Source organism: Acomys russatus, chromosome 1 (genome assembly GCF_903995435.1).
Source record: "Acomys russatus chromosome 1, mAcoRus1.1, whole genome shotgun sequence".
Classification (NCBI taxonomy): domain Eukaryota; kingdom Metazoa; phylum Chordata; class Mammalia; order Rodentia; family Muridae; genus Acomys; species Acomys russatus.
The window spans coordinates 22,209,392-22,217,827 of record NC_067137.1 but is presented as its reverse complement, the minus strand read 5'-3'; positions in this window follow the sequence as shown (position 1 = coordinate 22,217,827).

The following is an 8,436-nucleotide window of genomic DNA, read 5'->3' as shown; positions in this document are numbered from 1 at the left end:
TGGCCAAGGGAAGTGACTAGGGAGGGCTTCTGGATTCGGGGCCTGGAGACATTGAACAGATGGTCAAATAGCAGAAGAGTTGGGGTCTGTTTGAGGCATGGGAAGTGGGAGCTGCCTCCTAGACTTCCTCACAGAGGCAGCGGGTCTGCTACATGCAGGAGCCTGAGGGAAAGTCTGGATGAGGTTTGACAGCCACAACAGAAAAGTGACAAAGGCACACCAATCTTAGTATTTGAAACCACAGAATGAACTGAGATGCCCTAGGGGAGGAAGAGGTACTGGGGATCATGGGGCCAGTTACAAACAACAACAGGTAACGTGGTGACGTGGTGGAGGGAAATCTGGGCAAGTGAAGGGAGGGGGTGGGTGAAGTGGACGCACTCTGGTGAGGACTAACAGGAAGAGGAAACTGACAGGGGTCTTTCAACCCACAGGGTCACAGTTTGTTCTCAGAACATCCCTGGGAAACAGGCAACTTGACCTTTAACCTCCATTCTGTCCCTAGTGGTTCTGTTCGCCAGAGCAGAGTTGTGTTTCCTTGGCTCTAAGGAAGCGGAAATAGTTCTACATCCAGAACCATCCCGCTTCATACATGCTTCCATGTCATCATTTCTCTGGAAGCCCTAAAATAAATTTCCTCACAATCCCACCACAGCTAATGCCAGCCATCCTGATGCCTTGGAGAAGGTGACTGGCTGGCCCTGCACAGTCACTGTCAGCTGAGCCAGGGTTCGGACCTCTGCCAAGCCCAGAGACATTCGCTGCCTCTGAGTTTCCTAAGAAATGGGGCCTTCAGAGAGTGAGATCCAGGCCCAGGCCTGTCACCAGCACAGAGAGTGTTTACTTTCTGCACTATCAGGGCTTGGTGACCAGGAACAGACCGACAGCAGATCATACAGTGGATGAAGGCCAGACCAATTCAAATTGGCAGATCTTTTCTTCCCTTTGGGGCACAAGTCTAGGACAAGCTACTAACTAAAGTCACTGGGGTCGGGGTATAGTAGCTTCCTGCTCCTTCTCCGAGTCTGATATGAAAGCATTTAGCAGCACCCCCCCACCCCCCGCCCAGAACCACAGCTGCTCCCTGGGATATTTCCAAGTAAATGTTTTCATCTGTGTGACAACCCATAAGCAGCTCCAGTAAGATTCCAGTTTCTTAAGGTTGACAAGCCAAGTGTAGTAAGGGTGCCATGGTAACCAATATGCTTTCAAAGTTCTCCTGAAACCGACTAGCCACGCACACTTGGACAAGTTGGTAAATATGATCACCATTTTATAAAATTGAAGATACAGTGTCTGCAATCACAGCCACCCACGAGTGGAGAGGCAGTGGGCATCCTGGCCCTGGCTCTTCATGAGATTCACAGCTTGCTCTGTCCTGGGACTTTGGCTTCCTTTTGGGTAAATCTAGAGGCATCAACTCAGGGACCCTCCCCCTGTTCAGACAGCCTTTTCTCCCTGTGAGTCAAAAGACAGTTCCAGCTCTGGCCAGAGATGCTGTGCTGTGAGGTGGATCTTCACCAGTTGCTGGTTTGAATCCACCCTTCTTCCAAAAGAGCATCCATGCCGTCCATGTAAGCCAGCTCTCAACTTTCTACACAGTCAAGATACCTTTTTTCTCTTTCCAGCTGGAACCAGTGGGCCGGAAGACAACGTCTAATAACTTCACATACAGCCGAACCAAACTCAGGTGCCCCTCACCTGTAAGTGAACATGAGTACCCTGCCAGCCCGGAGTTGACTGGATGTTTGGGGGCGGGGCTTAAACAAACTGCCACTCTCTGCATCACAACTTTCTCTTCTGAGTGACCCAAAAGAGGGGAGTGGGGAGTTAACAATGGCAGAGAGGAGTCATGCTGGACAGCAGTCTGGGAAATGCTGCCTAGATGCCTTTAAACTTCAAGAGGGATTTTAGCGTTTGTAGTGCCAAGCCCTACACTAGGAGCTCGGGGATGGGAGGTGGCTTATAATGAAGATACCATCTGTTCTCATAATCCATGCTCCCATCCTTCCTCTCCTGGACCACTGACCAGATGCCCACCTTTCCCTCCAGCTCTCCTCTTCTGCTTCCCCATCATCCTCCACTTGCTTCTAGACACTGAATGGCTGGCTTGAAGAGTTAACTCCAACCTTGTCAAAGATGTTGGAATCCTTGTCTGGTCACCACTGCCCAGCGTGTGCCTATTACACACTCCACACCCTAGGCTAACGGGCCCACTTCCCAGATGAGCCCCGCTAGTGTGTGTGTGCGTGCTTTTTACTTCTATTCGTTACCTACTTCACCTATGAAGAAGTTCACCACCTCCTCGCCCCACTGGTCCCTTACTGCCTGGGCGCCTCCTCTTCCATCTTGATTTCTTCTCCTGCTCCTGCCTCCACACACACCCCTCCATGGAGCCCCCTTATCTGCATGCACCATTCTCCTCTTTAACATGGTTGCTCTGTCTGTTCCTCCTGGGCAATGAGAGGATATCCTGCCTCAGTCCTCAGGTGCTCACCATTGCTCTCCAGGGCCATGCGGCAGTGCTCAGTGTGTGTTTACTAAGAGAGAACAGTGGGCAGGCCCAGATGAACCCCGAGATTCTCCCAACCATAGCTAACCAGCTCCATGCCTTTCAAAATCATATTTGAAGGGAAATGCTGGTGAGCAACCAAAGACAGGTTGTAGCTGGGTATTGACCACTTGACAGACCGACCCATCCTTGCACAGAAGGCTCAGGCTAATGTAAAGAAGGGAGACTTATAACGAAGACACACTAGAAAGATGCATGAGGTGACTGTGCTCTTTTAGAGATGGGACTTGGCCAGATGGATGGGTGGATAGAGGCTTTAACCTCTGACCCTCCCGCCTCCCTCCCCAGGAAAGCCCTTTTCTCTACACCCTTCGGAACAGTCAGCTTCTCCCAGACCAGCCTGAAGAGCCCCACAAGGCACTACACTGGCAAGTGCCAGTGGCGGCAATAGGCGGCCTGCTACTTGGCCTCCTGGGAGTGATGTTGTGGAAAGCCGTGCGACGCCCCCGGAAACGGGACGTTCCCGTGGGTCCAACCACCACCAGCTTCTAGGACCCTGAGAGGATCTTCATCCAAATTCCCAGCTCCGCTCCTCACCAGGCCTTCAGCTGCAGCAGCCCTGGACACTAAAGCCAGCCTCGCTTCCATTCCTCATGTCCTCAGAGGCCAAAGGGACCATCACAAGTCCTTGGGGCTGCTTCCAGGTTTATACAAGGCCAGAGCCTTTACTGAAAAATTATCTCATTCTTAGCGTAGCCTGCTCCTTGCCCTCACCCTCCATCTGTTGCACATACGGGTGTGGGAACCAGAAGCTCTTGGGTCCTGTACTAGGCAGGGTTGCCTGGAGGATAAGACCCGATTCCAGACTGGCCCTGCCCAGCTCCATCATAGCCCTATGGCAAGCATAGCTTCACTCACCAACCCCACAGTTTCAAAAGGAAATAAAACACTAGTTGCTTGATGCTGGCTGGAATCTGGGGCCCACTGGTCGCTGTTCTGTTCCACCCAACACGCAGGTGTGCATTCGGCACCTGCTTTGCTTTGTGCCCAGGATAATGAGAGCGTTGTGGTAGCTCCCAGCCTGGCTAGAAAGACAAACTCCATCCAAAGAAGAGGAAGCTCTGTGGTGACGTAATTGATGACGGGTAAATGCATCTACTTACTCAGGGAGTTTCCCTCAAAGAAAAATATGCCATTTTGGAAGGAAAATATATTGAGGTATGAATTATGTCCCCTCAGCCTGATTTTTCAAACGGTGTTAATTTTAGGTAATTCCTAGTTGTATATTAGCTAGTATCTGAGAGAAATCTGGATTAAATCTGAAACTACAAGCCGCTGGTCAGGAGCAAGGCCAAAGCTGCAAATCTCATATACGCTCTCCCTTTTATTCTGCACAAAGCTCAGAGAGGGCACTTCGAAAATAGTGGTGGTGAGCATCAACACTGCAAATGTGCTGAATGCTCACAAGTTCTTTTTAAAAATTAATTGTACACCAAGCAAATTTTGCCTCAAAGGAAACCAACGAGAATCCAGGTCGGCATGGCTGCCTTCGTGCTAAGCATCCCTCTAATTACAAACCACAGGGTGACAGTGCAACTTAGAGCCCCAGATAGACAATCCACATCTTCTAGCTCAACTCAGATTCCAGAACAATAAAACTGGAATGCAAGCAACCATTTTGCTTGGCTCATAGCACATTGGAAAAGCAGATTATGCAAAGGTACTCTGTTATCCTAAAAACAGCACAAATGAAAGCGTGTTGTCATTTTTTAGTAAAGACAAAGCCTTTATCCTTTGCTGTAGAAGAGGAGAGACCCAGAGATGGGCCCTCAGGGATGGAGACTGCCTGCCTCCCTTTCCCGGGAGTCCATCATCTCTTTTTGGAAAAATGAACAAGAGGGGCCACGCTCAGTGTCTGTTCTCCTGGGCTTTGGTTTATGATGCATCATCCCTTCCCTGTTCATTCTGTGAACTCTACAGTGCTGGGACTGAGTTAACACATCCCCTAGGTGCTTCTAGTTTGAGACAACTTCACAACAAAAACAACCTATTAAATCCAAGGGTTCCAAATCATGCGCCATCTTTTTCTTTCTTCCACCACTCCTCTTTCAGTCCCAACTCCAGAAAACACCTGACACATTCAGCACCAACATGGCAGTTCAAGTGGAAAATTCCACACCTGATCCCATATGACAGTTTCCAATGAAAACATAGGTCCACTGAAACATTGTGTGGTACTACCTGCCCTTGTTTGTCTGCCTGAAACAAAAGTGGGTCTCATCTTTAGACTTGGGTTCTACCTCGGGGCATCTCAACATATATATTTGTATATATACATATATATCTATATATCATATGTACAAAACATGCAGAATCCCAAACATTCAGATCCCATACATTTTGGATGAGGGACACAGGACGTGTATGCATTGGAGGTGTACCATGTCCTTTTGGGTAAACAGCCTACTTAAGACTACATCCAAACTGGGCATGGTGGTGCATGCCTTTAATCCCAGCACTCTGGAGGCAAAGACACGTAGATCGCTGTGAGTTCAAGACCTGCCTGGTCTACAGAGCTAGTCCAGGACAGCCAAGGCTATACAGAAAAACCCTGTCTTGAAAAACCAAAACAAACAAACAAAGACTATGTCCAAAGCCAACACCATCATGAACAAAGCCAATAATTTCCAGGAGAGCTGCACTCTGTGGTACACCCCCTAGAGGCTTTTAAATTCATAAAGGAAAGATTGGAGTGGATTAAACCTAGTCAAAATCCTTCAGCAAGGCCTTTGGAACATTAATTGAGTTCTGAAAGATGGAAAGATGATCTTGTTAGAAGTCCAAGGGGAAATAGAGCCAAGGAGACTGGTAATTCTACTTAGGTAGAGAAATGGATGTGCCTGGCCTAGAGCTGATAACAGGATGGATGAGCCAGTCACTCGGAGGACCACTCTGCAAAAGGCAAGGGGTTAGCAGTGACTTGTGCTTACAGTGGTGGCAGTATCAGGCTGCCTCTGCTTTGGGACTGTGACAGTGAAAAAGATTCATCCAAAGGAAAAATGTTCTAAAGAAGGTTGAGGTCTGTCACTCAGATGGCAGAGTGCTCGCCTAGAACAAAGGAAGCCCTGGGCTGTATCCCCAGCACCCTGTAAGCCAGAAGTGATGGCACACAGTTATAGGAAGTATAGACAGGGGAGTCAGAATTTAGACCATCCTTAGCTACATAGTGATTTCAAGGCAAGCTTGGGCTAATTGAGACCCTGAAGAGCGAGATGGGGGGGCGGGAATGATAAAGAGGGGAAAAGAAAATTGACATTATCCTAGCACTAGCATTAGGCCAGACAGGCACCCTAGTGCAAAATAACAAAGCCTCGCCTCTTCCTGTCAACACCGCCTTCTTACAGAGAGAGAAACTAAGATCAGGGAAGAGGGAATTGGCTCAGTTATGTTTTCGTTGCACAGTGGAACAGTAATCCACAGTACAAGAATAACCTCAGAACAGAAAATGACCACCAAGTCTAACCATGAGCTAATAAACCCACCTGCAAATGAATAGTCTATAAAAATCGAAGAAAAATCTGGAAAAGTAGTACATGACCAATACAGTGACAGCTCTGTCATTCCCCTGGCAGAACTCACCTCATTAATAATTTGTGACTTTAAAAATTAACTTGAGAGAAGGTTTGTAGCTAATGCTTTCATAAGTGAAATGAAACGATCCCGTTAAGTGAGACTCATATGTAACAACTGGACCCATGACAGTTTCCCTGACACAGCCCTGAAGAAGGATTATAGATGTGTTACCTAATGACAAGCAGGTTCTAAGGGCTACGTAGCTAGGCAAGTGCATCACTGTGAGATCACAGAGTGTGCTGACATGAGCCTAGGTGGTACAGGCAAGAAATGCAACAACGCTGGGCCTAGTCCCAGCCCTGGGAGGCTCAGGAGGGAGGGTCCCAAGTTCCATGCCATGCAGCCTGGTTAACCTTATGTAGAGACACTTTCTCAAAAGGAAAAAAAAAAAACAAAGAAAGACAGTGAGAAAAAGAAGTGGGGGGGGAGGAAGGCTACAGTTGCTGGGTGTGATGGTGCACACCTTTAATTCCAGCACCCAGGAGGCAGAGGCAGACAGATCTCTGTGAGTTCAAAGTCAGCTGGGTCTACAAGAGTCCAGGACATCAAGGGCTACACAGAGAAACCCTGTCTCAAATACAACAAAAACAACCCCCAAAATGTATCATGACATACTGTTTTATAACAAACATTTGGTTTATAAATGCAAGGAATACACTCCAAAATAAAGAATATGGTATAGTAAAATATAGTAACATGTTTATTATTAAGTATTATACATGATATAATTGCATACCACTGTTAATATCATATGTGCGTTTGCACCAAGAGTGCTAAAAACACCTGAGTAATGTGTCTCACCAAGACAAGAAGACAGCTGCAGGGCTGAGTGCTGGAGAGGAGAAATCACCTGGTCAGTGTCTCCTGGGCAAGCGTGAGGCCTGAGTTTAGACCTCCAAGCACCCATGTAAAATGCTGGGTGTGGTGGTGAGTGTCTATAACCCTGTGCTAGGAGGAAGGGGGCAGATCCAGGAGGGTCTCTGGAGCTCATTGGCCAGTTGGCCTGTCAGAATTGATGAGAACTAAGTTCAGTGAGAGAATCTGTCTCAAAAATCAAGTACAGCCAGGTGGTAGTGGTGCACACCTTTCATGCCAGGACTCAGGTGGCAGAGGTGGGTGGATCTCTGTGAGTTCAAGGCCAGCCTGGTCTACAGAGTGAGTTCCGGAACAGCTAAGGCTGTTATGCAGAGAAATCCTGTCTCGAAAACCCAAACAACAACAACAACAAAACAAAAACAAAATTGCTTCCAGAAAATTGAGAAAGATACTCAACATTGGCCTGTGGCTTCCACATGCACATACAGGCATATGAAGCCACACTCACACATACACATGACATGGTGGTTTGAATGACAATGTCCCCCATAGGCAAAGATGTTTGAATATTTAACCCCCTGTTGATGGAGCAGTTTGGGAGATTCAGGAGATATTGCCATGTTTGAGGGTATGTTACTGAGGGAAGTTTGAGGTTTCAGAGCCTCAAACTGTTCCTAGTTCACTCTCTCTGTTTCCTGCTTACAGTTTAATATATAAGCTGGTTGTTCCAGCCACAGCACCTCTCTGCCGCCACACTTCCCGATGATGACAATGACAATGACAATGATGATACATTCATGCCTCAGAAACCATAAGCACAAATAAACCTTTCCTTCTCTAAGTTGCTATCTTAGTCAGGGTCACTATTGCTGTGATGAAACACCATGACCAAAGCAACTTAGGGAGGAAAGGGTTTACTTCACTCACAGCTCCATTTAGCAAACAGTTCATTATCAAAAGCAGTGAGGATGGAAACTCAAGCAGGGCAGGAGCTGATGCAGAGGCCATGGAAGGGGTTGCTTACTGGCTTGCTCCTCATGCCTTGCACAACCTGCTTTCTTATAGAACCCAGGACCACCAGCCCAGGGATGGCGCCACCCACAATGGGCTGGGCCCTTCCCCATCAATTACCAATGAAGAAAATGCCCTACAGGCTTGCCTACAGCCTGATCTTATGGAGGCACTTTCTCAGGTGAGGCTCCCTCTCTGATGACCCCAGCTTGTGTCAAGTAGACATAAAACTAAGCAGCACGGTTGTCTTGGCCATGATGTTTTATCACAGCAATGGAAAAGTAACTAATACATATACAGACCACACACACACACACACACACACACACACACACACACACACAAAACATTAGGACAGTTATGAAAACTCCATTATAACAGTATGGGATCCTACATGTGATCCCCTGTTGGTAAAAATGTCACACAGTAGCTCATCGTGAGATCAATATGTTTTGTTTTGTTTT